The 16031-nt window shown below is 39.8% G+C and overlaps 1 protein-coding gene across 2 annotated transcripts in view; it reads right to left on the bottom strand.

Annotated features, from left to right (window-relative positions):
- The window catches only part of DMRT1 (doublesex and mab-3 related transcription factor 1), a 2140563-nt gene that overhangs the window by 694889 nt on the left and 1429643 nt on the right, over positions 1 to 16031 (bottom strand). The window lies entirely within an intron of this gene.

Here is a 16031-nt window from a genome sequence, read left to right as displayed (position 1 = left end):
GGAATTACTATTTGACTGGAGCCTCCAAACAGGTTTCGTGCCTCATGACTGCAGAAAGGCAACAGTCATCTCTCTGCACAAAGGTGGGCCATCTACAGACCTATAAGTCTCACTAGTCTTATATGTAAAGCCATGGAAAGAATTATCATATAGATGATCAACAGAGATATAGTAAACCTACAGACACTGGACTCAACCCAGTTTGGTTTCATCAAGGGCAGATCATGCAAAGCAATGGATGAGGGAAAAATTGTTCACACTGCCTACCTTGGCCTGGCCAAGGCATTTGACACAATACCCCACTCAGGCATTGTTGACAAACTCAAGAGGTTAGGTACAAACCCATATGTCACCCGGTGGATAGCCAAATGGCTCACAGATAGGACCCAAGAAGTTAGAATTGGGGTGTCCACCTTTACAAAGGGGCCGCTCACAAGTGGAGTCCCTCAGGGATCAGTCCATGGACCGCTACTTTTTGGTATTTATTTCTCAGAAGTCAAGGCTAATGTCAGTGGTCTCTGGCTGACGAAATTTGCAGATGATTGCAAATTAGGAGCTGTCACTTAATCTCACACTGAGACAAATGTTCTCCAGAAAGGGCTGACACAGACAAACAACTGGTGTCAGTGGCATGGACTAAAACTAAATGCCAAGAAATGCATAATAGCATCCTTTGGGAGGTCATCCATCCCTGGTAACTATCATACTGACAAAACAGCCCACAGAGCTGACCCAGTAGTCAGGGACTTATTAGGGACACACATAGATAGTAATCCAGCCTTTGACAATCATGTGTCTACAATGGTGAGGAAATCATTCTATATTGCACAACTTATAAACAAAGGTATGGCTTCTAAGTCCAAGGAAGTCATTGTTCCACTGTATTCAGCATTCATCAGACCTATCATTAAGTACAATGCCCTCTTTGGTATGTACCTAACCAGGCATACCCAACAACTGAAACATACACAGAGGTTCCTCACTAAAAGAATACAGGGCATAAGTAAAATGTCCTATGCAGACTGCCTGAAGGGCCTATCCCTGTATTCTGTCTCCTACAGGCTTTTGAGGGGAGATTTATGCCTGGCATACAGGGCATTGTCAGACCCCACTCAGACCTCCTGCATATAATAGCACCAGAATTACCTGTTCTACAGACTTAAACCTTGCCTGTGATATAAATAGGTCCTGCTGGACAGATAGGTATGCATCCTACAGACTACTGCGTCTATGGAACAGGCTCACCATCCATGTGAAGCAGACTTCCTCCCTAACCCAGTTCAAGTGCAACTTGGACAACTGGATGGGAAACTGGAAATTCATCCCTGGTTTGTCACCTATGTCTCTAATGGACACAGGTAACCTCATCTCCCAAATCCCTGCTTACACTTATCAAGGGTATCAGAACTTGTCAGAGATTTGGGATGCATGACTGCTTAAAAAGGTCCTTGTGGTCGTTAGTCTAGTAAACACCTATGAACCTATAAACAGTAGCCTACAGCAACAGCATTTTTCAGTGGACTGATAGCCATCTGATGGCAAAAGACAGTGCACATAGCAATCCACTTGGAAAGACAGTATGCAGCCATTTCATGCCCCTCCTTACAAGGAGCAAAGAAGATGTAACACTGATCTGTATTTCTGAATTCATATTCCCTCTTCACATAGGAACTAAGATTTGCTCTTCTGAATTTTGCTCTGGGAAAGAATAGACTGGTATAATACAGTTCAGATGGCACTTACAGGATGAAAAATGGGGTAGTAGGACATGTTTTATGTTCAGCTGCAGGAAGAGAAGGCCCACATTTTGATTGGTAGAAAGTGTCAGATACCAACAAGTGGCATGTAAGGGTAAGATGGCTTTGTTGTTTCAAATACCTCACAATCCACTGCAACATCCACATCCTCAACCATGTGACTGGCACAGCAGACTGTGGCTGCCATAAGGCACAAGAGGGCATTTAGGCATTGCTCTGCAGCCTCACTCAAGCTACAAAGGCTATGACTGCCTTAGCCCTTTTCACAGGCAGGGATGACAGGTAGTGACAAGTGTTTTAACTCTGTCCAGTGAAAGCAATTCTCTAAGCTAGGATCAGAGAGAATTTCACCCAGTTTAAGGAGACTCCCCAAGACCTGCATCCACAGAAATACTAAAGCCAGGGTCAATACTAACAAATGCGTCTGTATTATCTTATCGCAGTTTCAGAATATCAAATCTGATATGGTCGACACCATATCATCGAATTCTGAAACATCGAAAGATAAAAAAAATGCCTAAACACAAAAATAAATAAAAACTTACCTTTACAATCAGGGGAGCAAGCCCCCCTGCACCCCCATATGTGGGGGGGGGCTGCACCCCCCACACCTCCCTACTTAAATATACTAACTCTAAGACCGCACTACATTGAACTAAACGTTTAAAAGTTCAATGTTTTTTGCTTTCGCTAATCTGGTGCTGACAATATCAGCTTCGATATTGCCGGCCTTCGACATGGTGAAGTAGACCCTAACAAACACTATGCTGGGGGCAAAAGGAGCTATCACCCAAGCAGGGAAACACAAAAATAACTCTGTTCTGCAAGGCCTTTAGACAATGGCTAACAATTTGTTAAACCTCCTGTAAGGAAGTTGAGGAAGGCAGTTACTGCACAGTAATTAATCTCTGGGCTGTCAATGAGATGCTTCCTATACTCATGGTAAAGGGCTTGATTCTTTCCATCTTATTTACCTATTGTGTGATTCTGAGCAATTACTTTAACCAGACTATGTTCCTAGGTCATCCCTGTAAAGGGACAGTTTGTCAAGTGGGCTTACCTCATTAATAAATAGGGGACATAAATAAAAATTACAGAGATCCTCCATGGCAGTCAATGCCTATTTTCTGATTTTGGAGGTTTTCGACTAGGTCCAAAGAAGAGGTCAAACTTACAGAAGGACAGCTTGACCTATGTTTTCTGGCACAGACACTACCCTGAGCCTGATCTCCTAGAGTCAACATTAGTACAACCTATGTTAAAATTCCACAGAACAAGCTTGATAAGGTCTCTTCCTCAGCCTTCTTGATCCCAGATTCATGGAGGTCTACCAGCTTTTTTCCAGCCTGGTCCACAAGGCAGGACTAGACCTGACATAGATGAGATAGATAATTAAGGGACTTCAGTTCCAAAGCAATAAGAGTTGAAAACCCTCTTTCTAACCATGCTCAAAGCCTTGGACTCCTTATCAGAAAGCACAGTGGAAAGATCCTGGGGGCCCTGGACTTAATGATGGTCCAGAGAAATACAGGACTTTGCACTGGGATGACTGGTAGAAACGTCCGTAAGTGCACTTGGTGTTTACAGATGGCACACTCCTTCTTGAAAACAGAAGGAGAGGAAGCCAGATGCTTCTAGGCTGCAAATATTGCACATTAGAAGACATCCGCCATGGGGAATGATCTAAGTTGTCTCATTTTCCCCTAGATGATGATTAAGTGTTTTTAAGGTGAAGGCAGTGGACTAGCAGGCCTGCTCATATATAGGTTGTGCAACCTAAGAATCTCCCCAAAGTAAGGGACCTTTGGGAGGAACTGTAGAGAAAGGGTTGTTTCATTAACCTTGTTTGTTTCAAATACAAACATCACTTGAGCCTCAGAATCACCTTTTCAACACACTGAAGAAGTGGGAATAATTCCTCTACTTCACGTGAAGGTGATAAGAAAATGACAGGTGAGCATCGGGTGTTATACACTTGGAATCTAAAGCCAGAGTGGTGCAAGTCCGGTCTTTGCAAAACCAGGTATTGGTTTAATAGCATGCTCTACAATCCTGCAGTTCAACATCTGTGAAACATAGCCCCACGTTCCTTTGAAAGCCAGCCAACATCTGGACTATATGCAAAGGCATAAGCAATATGGAATGACCCACTAAAGTCTTCTGGCTGACTAAAATCAGCAACTTATCCAACAGTTATAGTGGGCACAGTATTTGGGACAAATGTCCTTATCAGGTATGAAATTTTGGTTCTGTGTATTTACCTTCCTTATTGTTATATCATGTTTTTTTGCTCTGAAAAAACTGACGTGGTGTGAAGCAGCCCACAAAATAATTGCCTGTCACATACCAGGTTTAAATGAGAGTCACTTGGGGTCAACATAATAATGTGGAATCATAAATGTGTGATTTGTTTCCTTTCCGATTAAAGATTAAGAATGGAGTATCTTGGAAAATTAAGTTTTTACTGATTTACAACAATGTCAGAGTTAATATACACACGTGTATATATATATATATATATATATATATATATATATATATATATATATATATATATATATATATATAGGGATGGGGGGGCACAACCTTCATGTTGGAGGGGATACTGATTTTCTGTAGTTGCTGTTTCACTGCCAGATTGTTACTTGGCAATCACACTTCTGACTACCATTTACTAATGTATCAAACCTTAGCAATGGAGCCTCACCTAATGCCTACATTTTAAGGCTGAGGTTCAGGCTAAGTTCAGGTATGTATGTTTCCACGATACACTGGTTACCCAAAAAACACTTTACAATGATAACACCTTATTTCTTTTGTTGAAACTGTTTTAAACTACACTGGTAACAGAACAAATGTCAGATATGTCTTCTTCTAAATTTGTATTTGGAGGTCTTTCTGGATTAGCATAAAAATACTTCTCTACTTTGGAAAGTTTTGTAAAACAGCAATGATAACAATAACAAACGTATGAAAGCAATAATGGAAGAAGGCAATAATAAAAATAACATAATAATGCAGAAGGTGATGGGTTCTATTACCACACCAAGGCAGATGGATTGTTGACACTGTAGTGCAGCATGGGGGGGAGGGGGGCTGCACTCCAGAGAGTGTCGCTCATCGAATAAGAAGTTAAACCAAGGTCCCAACTCCTTGAATTGGTGATAGCTTAGATGGATGTAAAAGATTCCACAGTACCTATCGAAAGGAGGCCACTAGCCTAGTGGGACTAACTCAGTCAAGATAGACACTTAAATAAGTAAACAAATTTAAAAAGATACCAGTAGGATATACATGCAATTTTGAATCCATTCAAGTTTTCCACGCAGTCAACAAAGGATAGATACTTAAAAAAGTAAACAAATTTAAAAAGATACCAGTAGGATATATATGCAATGTTGAATCCATTCAAGTTTTTAGCTAGCTAGCTCCTATAAAGCTGTTCTGTCCATACTGTTATCCTTTCCTTGCTCTGTAGCACTGCTGAATCCATTCAGTTTTTTGGCTAGTTCCTACATAACTGTTCCAGCTATACAGTTATCCTTTCCTCATTCTGTAGCACTGTTGAATCTATCCATGTTCTTAGCTAGTTCCTGCACAGCTATTCCCTCCATACCATTACCCTATCCTTTCTCTGTAGCACTGCTGAATCTATCCAGCTTTTTGTCTATCTCCGACATAGTTGTTCCCATCATATTATTATCCTTTCCTTGCTCTGTACCAAGCATCTCTGGATCCCTCTGATGAGTTACAGTATACCACTACTACAAACACTGCGTTTCAGGACCTACCTATACTCTCTTTGAAGTGGTCCTTGTTTAAGCCTTTTATGAGCTAGCCACTTGCGAGTTGCTAACCAAGACTCTATGTCTGCATCTCATCCTTCATCTTCAACTACAAACTTTCCACTCGCCCCAAAATAATAAGGTACATCTAAAACATAAGGTCATTTCTTCTCTCTATAAATATATTCAAAACATACCTTCGAAGGTTCTTGTAGTCTTACTCATCTTTTCCCTTCACCATTGTGATAACCTAGCACTGCAGACCTTCTAGTAGCTGAACTTCTCTTCCTCTATATGACCTTCAGAAATGTATTTGCTTCTACAGATGTGGCCATACCAGTGTCTCGCAGAATGGATAAATGACCTTACTCTCTGAGATCAACTTGCCATGCTATGAACCCTGGCTTCTTGATAACATTTTGCTTTTTCGCAACACTCAAAACATGGGGCTGTTTTTGGAGGAAAAAAGGGGCCAAACCTAAGAAAACACAAGTGGAGAGTGAGCAATATCTTTTGTAAATACTGCAGGGAAGACATGAAGAAGTGTAAGGCCACACCTTCCTTTATGGGCAGACCTTCAATGACACTCTTTGAAGAAAACTATCTGGCAGTATGACTAATGAGTTGCACCTAGTAGTAAGAGATGCAATGACTGGAAATATTTTCATTAACAGAGCATCAGCAATCCTTCAAAAGACTAAGGGGGAAAGTGAAGCAAAATCTGTATCTTCATTGCAAATATTTTAAAGAAAATTAGGCTTTAATAAGTAAAATGAAATGCAGGTGAATGATTTTTAAGCCACCAATATTCTGCCAGCTGAAACGCCTAATACAACAAAGGGTATATGGATTTACAGCTTATCAAAGACAATGTGAATATCTCAACAGCTGCCACTACATTTTCAAGTTCATGCACCAATGACAACATTTAAAATGAATTGTAGAGCTGCAGTGAGCACAAAGAATGCATTTTTACGTGTTTTGCTCAGAATTTAGAATATCAGATTAAGAATTTTATTTTGATAGTTGTGTGGAAAGTAAAGGCAATGAAGACTCAGGTGTACATAAGAGTGTCTGTTCTTGGCTCTGTCCTTCAACACAATATGATTCTAAGCCAGGTCATATAGCCCTGATGTCTTAAAATTGTCTGTTTACTTATCAGCTTCCAAATCCACCTGACACTAGTAAATGGATGGTAAACACATAAACAAAACCGTAGCCTAAATTTAGGAAATTTAGTTTGTTGTCTCTGCTTTTGCTCCAGTGACCTACTGGCTCTTCACAGTGGTGAGCACCCTTCCCCACTGCCAAGAGAATCTGGCTTACCTCTCCAGATCAGGGCGTATAGGAGACCTTACCTTTCTAGCCATGTCTGTGGCTAGATTGCCTGTTCCAACAGCCAGGTGGGTCTGGTTTAGCCTCAAAACCAGGACACAAAGGTGACTTTATCTCTCTCTCCCTCTCCCTAGTCTCAGATGACAGGCACACCTTCCAGTCAACAGCCTGCTTCACCCTTGGGCACAAAAAAATCAAGTCTTTTTCCTCTGCCCCTAAACACACATTAACCCCTCCACTTGATGGCTGACATAAGCATCTCATCTCACAGGGCACCCACTGTAATATGTGTTTGCTTACATACATATGCCCCCTGAGTGCTACTGTCACAGACTTAGAAAGCCAAGCCTACACACCTCAGTCAAGAGCTTCTTGTGCAAGTCTCCAACTACAAGGGAGCACTTAAACAGGAACTTCTGCATTCACCCACTGCAATGCGGGAGCTGATATATGCTGCGCACTGCCATCTTGTCCCTCCCTGCCCAACTCTTCCAGTACCCAAACTAACTGAACTTGCTACATTTTGTTCATAATCAGGAACTGATTTCTTAATTTTTTTTATTCCTCTATGAGTTTGTCCCAAATTTAATACAACTGTAAACATACAGTGTTCCTCAATACTTACAAAAAAAAAAAAAAAAAAAACAAACAAAACACACACTAGCATTCTTGGCTTAGGAAGTAGGGTTGATTTCCTCTACCCCAGTGCACAGTTAACTAACACTTTTTTTTATATGACATTACTTTCTCTCTTTTCATAATCTCTCAAAAGAAATCAGGTTCTCCAGCCATTAAAAGTAATTTGTTTTACTATGGCTGAAAAGGTCTACCTTATTGCCAAGATAGGAGAAGATAGTATATATAGTTTAGCAACTAATTTGCTGTCTTAGTGAAAGATTTTAAACTGTGTTTCAGAACCTGCTCATTTTGAAGGCAGCTTTGATTTGGGAGTAGCTCAAATGTTAATTAGGTACAAGTATTTCCTCTACTTCAGGTTTATATAAATGTAGACAAATTCCCACTGTATTTTACTGAGGTTATGATCGTCTTTTTTGCTACAGTTTTTCTTCACTGTGTTCACCTACTATGTGAGCCACTGCAGCAGTTATACCACTCTGTGGCTGTCTTCTTAACAGCCGTCAGAAGGTTTTCCTTATGTGATACCCATTTCACCTTGATGTACCCAGACAGCATTCAAAGAGTGAACTATGAAGCATGAGGATGGTCAACCTTCAAGACATTGTAAATGGCTTTTATGCCGCTGCATCATTATGGTCACTGGTATTCAACAAAGATCTTGATGGGAGTATAAGACCCAAAACATGTGTTGCCCCCATTCCTCCCCCAAAAAAGGGGGGTGCTGGCAAATGCTGTCTATTCCTCTTCCTCCTAGCCTGTACATCCAGCACCCAGACCATTAATTAAATCTGCATCATTTATGTCATGGACAAGACTCCATCCTTCTATGCCATGAAGCTGTCTTTATTCACAGAAGTTAGGAAAGATGTAAATGAGCTGATTGACATGACTGTGTCGCACACTAAAATAGAAGCTGCTTCATTAAATAAATGAAATGGGTAAGCTTACTTGTCTTATTTAGACTTTGTTAACTATGGCTCATTATATACATGTCACATACTCAGCCACATGACACATGCATTAGGAGTAGGTATTTCCTTTTTTAAACATCTTTATTAAATTGTGACATTTTAAAAACTGACATAGACATACATGCTGTGATACAAAAGAAAATAAACCATAATAAAATTCCCACTATTTTCATAGAGTTTACATTTTCAGCAAGTATGACTCACTCCAACATTACATAAACGGCATAATTCCTGTCTTCCCTCAAATCTTAAAGCTTCTTCCTGAACATTATTCTGCATGTCTTGTTCCAGACCATTCCTTTCATTTCTATATAATTTGCTCTTTCCCTTTTCTAAAGATCCCACCTCCAGTTCTCTTACCTACTTTACAATATTCAGTACTACAGTTACTGTTGGATTAGATTGTGATTTCCATTTTGTAGTGACTGCTTTTGGGTAGCCAACAGCATTAAACTTAGCAAGGCATTATTAGGTTTAGGCAGTTCAGATCCCATATCCCAGCTCAAAAGAATCATTTACCTTTGACCCTCCAGCAGTTCTGATAAAGTATTCTGTAGAGAAATTTTAAAATCTGCGAACTTCCAAAAAGCCATGTTCTCTGGTTCCTCTCTCTTCCATCACACTTCTAGTATATGCAATCTACTAGGGAAAATTTGCCTGAAATCTGTTTGGCATGTAAAAATACCTGTGCAAACATTTCCATGCAAAAGTCCTTAATCCTTCTGGATTTGGCAGTCATATAGATGGTCCTCCCACTGTTCCTTTGTAAATTACCTTTCCATTCTCTCTTACTAATCTTTTCTAATCGCCTAGTTATTATGCTGTAGTTTACACGACCTACAAATGATCTGGTTTTAATAGCAGTTTCTGCTCTAGGTTCAACTAAAACCTCAACTGGAACTGGACTTTCACTTAGCACTTTCCTTTTCTCTTTGCATATGTTCTGCTATCAATGCCTGTCAGGAAATGCAGTTTTTAACCTGGAGTCCAAACTTCTACTTGGCCTCATCACATTTTGTTACATTTCCTCCATAGTTATTTACTCCCAATACTCTGGTTCCTTTGCTAATTTTCCACAATAAATTCCAGCCCCATCTTGACTATCTTCTATACCTCTACTTGACGTCATCTCTCTTGATATAATCTCCTTTCTTCATTTCCAAGTTGGTTTAGTTTTTAGAATACTTACTGCTACCCTATGAGTACATTATTCTTTATGGTTGCTGTTAGTCTCCTAAAGGACTCGCATTCAAAATCTGATTATTTCTAATCCTTATTTCTAGAACTACTTTCCAAGATTCATCATCAAACCTTTCCATTTTGATTATAACTTTGTCATCTATGACACTTAGATCTAAAATATCCTCAAATTAGGTAATCCTAAAACACATTGCTCTATGAGAAGAATCAACTAATCCCTCTTAATTATTGCACTCTTCCCTTCCCAAGTCAGTTTCTTCAACAGTTTATTAAATATCATCCCCAAATTCTACTCCACTTGATAACAGTATGGTCTGACCTGTATATAAAAAGTAAAGGGACTTAAAATATTTTCACTGCTTGTATTACCATTCATATCTATAATCAAGAGCTTCCAACTTCTCAATGTTTGTATTACCTTTTACTTAGTCTTTCCCTGCATATCTTTAGCTGCCATAACATAGCCCTTTTTAATCTATACACCTGAATACTTCATATTATCATATTAAATATTAGTGTTGCTTAACAAATTCATTCTGGGTACAGTTTACTGCTATAGCCACTGTTTTACCTACATTTACTTTATATCCTAAAAAACTTGAAACTGTCTCAAAATGTTCAAATAATACCATCTGCAAATAAAACTAACTATTCTAGAGTACACTACAAATTACAGCCTTGAATTTGTAAGCCCCTTGTTTTCTTTGCTAATGATTCTAAATCTAAACCAAATAATAAAGGGAAAATGGACATCTCTTCCTGTTTCTGCTGTTTAAACACAGCTTGCTAGAGATAAAGTCTCCCACTTTAATTCTTATATCCTCCTTGTTAGCCCTATTATTGTATCAGGCAACACAAATGCTACCACTGCTCTACTTATTAAATCTCACCTGAATCTTTTAAATGATTTCTATGCATCAAGATCCAGCAACAATAGCAGTATTTTCTTACAATCTGCTTCTCTCTGGGACCTAAAATGAATCCTTGAGGGACACCCACTGTAGTGGGAAGGAAAGTGGTGATGTCATTCTGCCATTTTACTGCCTCTTACCTATTTGAGAGGCAGCTGGAGAACCAAGAAAGTAAAGTTTCATGTATTCCCAGGCAAGCTAGTTTTTGAAACGGTGGTACAGCGGTACCGTTGTTGCCTCACAGCAAGAAGTTCTCCTGTTCGATTCACGGCTGGAGTGCCTTCTGTGTGGAGTTTGCATGTCCTCCCCTCGGTCGAGTGGCTTCCGAAAGACATGCGTGAATGGGCGTGCCTTCGCTGAAGGTTGGGCGTTGGGCTGGCAACTCGGCACCATAAAAAAATCTACTGCCAATCATTAGCGGACCGGAGTTCCGCTGTGGCGACTCCTAACCGGGAAAAGCCGAAAAGACAAACAAACCACGTCAAAAGCTTTGGATAAAGCTAGGAAAAGTGCTGAGACTAAGTTCCCAGAGTTTCAATACTGGATAATAGATGTTATAAACCCAAATTCAGCTGCACATGTACTATGAAAAAGATGGGAACTGTGCTGCATAAGGGAAAGGAGGCATTTGTCAGCAAGAAAGCTGAGAAATTGAAACCAGCTAGACTTCTCCAGAATTTTTCAGAGTGAAGATAGTATGGTTATAGGCCTGAAGTTAGAGAGTTTATTTGAACCTCCATCTTTATTGTGCAGAGGAATGTAGCACCTTTTCTATAAGGCTGGCACCTAGCTTTCAGTGATGGAGCAGATGATTAGGATAAAAGGAGAAAAAGCTAGGTCATCATCAAAAGCAATTCTAAAGTACTCTGAGAGTATGTTATCAGGGGCAAAGGTGTTAGGTTTTAAGGTTAGTAATAGTTTTCTGATTGTAGAAACATGAGACTGGCTTTACTGCAATTATTCTAAGGGCTAACAAGGGAGGAGAGGAACCTGTGTCTGCCAGTGACAAGGGTTTGATAAGTGAGCTTACTGTCTGGATGAAGTGGGTATTGAATTTGCTTGTTATGATGTCAATATGGTTAGATGAAGTAGATGTAGGTTGTTGGTGTGCTTGGTTTTAAAAGCTGGTTCACTGTAGTCCAAAAAGTTCTGGGGTTGTTATACTTTGCTGCCTGCATATTAACACAGTAGTTTTTTAATCAGTTTTGCGTTGCTTTTTAGTGCATCTTCCGAGTTATAGTATTGATGGGCACCTATGATCTTAACTCGCTTACATTTTTTCCAGGATATGTCTCTCTTTCATGAGCAATTTAGTACTTTTTGAAAGTTGGAGTGCTGAATTCAGTTTAATTATTTTGGTTCTTAATGGGGCTAGTTCATTTATTATGTTAAGGAATATTAAATGGTGCTACAGCTTCAGCCAGTGGAAGTGGTTGAAGAGCCCACCAGTTAACTGATTTTAGTGCTGCAATTAATTCTGAATAAACCACAGACCCTCTCTAGTCTGCAAAGACCTGTTGGATTGTTCTTTTTAATAAGAGGCTTGCAACCTCTAACTTGGCTGCCACCAAATACCAGGGTGGGACACTGGAAAGGAGAAGGGAAACAGGCCTTGCATGGGAAACCAAAGGGATCTTGGAGCCCCTAGATACTATTTCACTGATCCATCTGTCCTGAGTGGGTCTATATTAATGTTCGAATCGCTAAAGATTGACCTTTAGCGATCGAACATTCAAATGTTCGAGTATGTAATAAAATAAAATTAAAAAAAAAAAAAAAAAAAAAAAAAAAGGAAAAGATAAGCAGGGGGCAAGCCCCCCTGCACCCCCCACTACTTAAGTATACCAACTCCGAGATCGCACTTCAGTGCATTATAGTGCGGAAACGGGAAATTTCCCCCCTGCTTACACCCTTTAGCCCCCCCCTTTTAATTTTTATTCATATTCGACCATTTAAATGTTCAATCGCTAAAGGTCGATCTTTAGCAATTCGAACATTTAAGAGTTTGGATATGTAATATAGACCCGTCCTGAGTGATGACCTCCTATCCAAGAGGATGTACAGAGATGCATTCTTCAATTGCCAACAGAGAAGGACAGTCAAGTAAGTCATCAGGGCTTCCGTAGCTGACTCCCAGGAAGGCTGTGGAATCCTTGATTTTGTGGACCACATATGCCTCTATGACAGAGTCCATTTTGAAAACTCTCAAGTCTGTGGAGGGGTCTCCCTGATCACTATTACAAAGGCTGCTGATGGCCTTTTTTAAACTTAAATTCCATGCATTCTTTTCTTTCCTAGAAATGGACTTTTGTGTAGTGGTGAACTTGACTCCAACAACAGTCAATGCCTTTCCTTCCTGCTCATTCTTTTTGCACCTTTTATTTCATGTGGATCCAGAATACATAGGCTCAATCATTGGGGTACGATTGGAGAACATTTCAAATTTGTCTGCAAAATTGCAAAGTTTGAGCCAGGTATGACAGCTTAGAGCAATTCTAGACTCAGCTACACAAGCTGCTCCATTTACTGCAAAATAATGCAGTCATATGGAAAGCAAGGCTGCATTAACCATTGTTGCCACACATGACTCCAGTTTCCTTCTGAGCTCTTCATGTGATAACTTCTTCAGCATACCAAAGATTCAAATCAACCATTCATTTTAAAGTGTGTCATGGTGGTCAGGTAATTCAGCACACGAACGAAGAATGTATATAATACATGAGGGTCTATATTATATCCTCGAAGAGGCGTTCCATCGAACACCTCTTCATCGGCACTTAAAAAGCGAAAGTAGAAAACGCCGAACGTTCACATCAGCGATTTCTTTCCTTGGGAAAAAATCACTTGGCCATCCCTGTTAGTTTGCTGTTTCCCCCACTGTAGTGCGATCTTGGAGTTGGCATATATAGTTAGGGGGTGTGTGGAGGGTACAGCCCCCCACTTTGTTATGTTTGTAGTGATGTGTTTTTGTTCTGAGGGCAAGCAATTTCTTTCCCAAGGAAAGAAATCACTGATGTGAATGTCTGTGTTTTCTCCTTTCGTTGTTTAAGTGTCGATGAAGAGGCATTCAATGGAACACCTCTTTGAGGATATAACTATTCATCAGCAGAAGAAACTACCCAAGAGGTAGGTGGGTCAGAATGGAAAGTTTCCTGCAAACTGTCTTCCTCAGGAGAGGCTAAGTTGAAAGGCCATAAACCCTTCTAGGGTACAAGTTCCAAAATCTCCCTAAAGTTGGAGTCATTAAAGGGAATAGCAGGAAAATCCTCCTCCATTCAGACTGGCATCCAGGGTGGGAACTGCACAGAAGAGGCAAAATGCCTGCGTTTACATGTACTTTTCTAAGGTACACTTGGGGGATGGATCTCATCAGAGTGGTTAGGAGAGGCATTTAATGTAAAAAATAGGCCTATGCCTTTATCAGCTTTTCTCTCCTCTGCCCCTCTTGCAAAAAAATTAGAGGATCAAAACACCTGACTGAGTAGTGTCCAGGGATGCAGCTCATATGGACAGACTCCAGGGACTCTATCAACAACTAGGGCTTACCTGTACTGATTCCAAACACTCAGGGCTGATGCTGACAATCTCAGTAATATGGATACTGGCCTTCTGTTCAGCACTGGGACAAAAGAGGTGGTCACCAGCTCAGGGTGGTTGGGTCTTAACACTGATGTCGATGTCATCCTGAGGGAGGCTTCAGTACAGAGGTTATGGATACTGATGACGGCAGCACCAAAAAGTCCCCAGAGAAGTCATTGCTGACATTAGTGCTGAACTGCTGGCACTGGGAACCTAGATCCTAGTGTCCTTTGGTACCAAGAAACTTGGGGCCAAGGCCACCAACAAGTTGGGGATGACAGTGCAAAGGAGGGGACACTGTCAATGTCAACCCAAAAGTCTGCTGTAACAGCATCAGCTTAAAGATACCTGGTGCTGAAACAAGGCCTGGGAAAGGAGCAAATGAAGATGAAGTGGGCACGAGTCCTTCTTTACAAACTCTGAAGACACAGGGAAAGGGAGTTTACCCATCTCAAATTGAGCCTTGACTAAAGTTTTCAGTGACATGTCCCAATTCAAATGAAGGGGGGAGTGTGCAGTGAACAGACTTAGCCAACTACATGGAGAAAGAGGAGAATGGTCCTAATGCCAGGTATCTGGCAGCTCTTTGTATGAGGAGGAGCTGTTCAATCTCCTCATAGGTGCGGGATCCTGTAGTATGGCTACCTGTAGGTGGAAAACTCTTAAATTAACTTGTTTGGAGTTAAGAATGTGGAGCTGATCAATGGGATAATTACTAGAGCATATAAATATGGCAAAATAACTATAGGAATCAATCAGAGGAGGTTAGAAAAGATTGGGAAGAGAGAATGGATAAACAATTCACAAGGAAACAATGAGATGACATATATATATATATATATATATATATATATATATATATATATATATATATATATATATATGACTCTTAATTATGCAACAAAGTCTAGATGATTTACGATTTTTGCTTGGAATTGTTTGCATAGGTGTTTTTATACCTCGATAAGACTCCAAAAATTTTTCCTGAAGTAGATGTCAAATGTTGGAGGTGTAATGGGGAAGAAAGAGGTAACTGGAAGCATATGTTTTGGAAATGTAATGGGTTGGCAGACTTCAAAAATTCCCTACAGAGTAGTACTCAGAAATATTGCGTGGGAAAATGGGTGTAACTAAGGAAATTATTTTGCTGATCTGGGATACGAGATCTGAATTGCCTAGACACTAAGGCCTTGCTAAGTTTAATTATGTTGCCTGCCAAAAAACAAGTACTAGACAATTATAAATCAAAGTCTAAACCAACAGTATTTGAAGTACGGAATATTTTAAGAGATAAAAGAGATATTAAAGAACTGGAAATGGGATCTTTAGAAAAGTATAAGCACAAAGTATATAGAAAAATGGAAAACCGTGGGAGCAATACATGCACAATAATGTTTTGGATAAGTGAAATTTAAGTGAAGGCAGACATTGATCAATTTATAAAATATAGGATTGACGATAGTTATAAAAAATTCAACACATGATGTATAATGTTTCTAACTAGTAAGATAGTAATATTGTTTATTTTATTTTTTTAATATAAATGCATGTTTGCCTTTGTCTTAAGTGATAATTCAAAAATGAATCTGTACTTGACTGGTCCTTGAAGGAATAAACTCCTTTCATTGCAACTTAGGGGCAGATGAATGTCTGAGTGTCTACCACCCTTATCTTCTTTTGCCTTCCTCCTTTCCTTTCTGAATTTGGAAGATGCTGAAGGCTCACTTTTTAACAGATAACAGTCATTTTAGATTGTTTTGCGTTTCTAGAAGGGTCTTAGAACTTCACATTTAAGTGTTCCTCCACATGCACACAATGCATAGTTCTTGCATGCTCATGTCCCAAGGGGGAATC

This window comes from Protopterus annectens, chromosome 2.part0, assembly GCF_019279795.1.
Source record: "Protopterus annectens isolate FY-2018-M chromosome 2.part0, PAN1.0, whole genome shotgun sequence".
Classification (NCBI taxonomy): domain Eukaryota; kingdom Metazoa; phylum Chordata; order Ceratodontiformes; family Protopteridae; genus Protopterus; species Protopterus annectens.
This window is presented reverse-complemented; position numbering and strand designations above follow the sequence as displayed.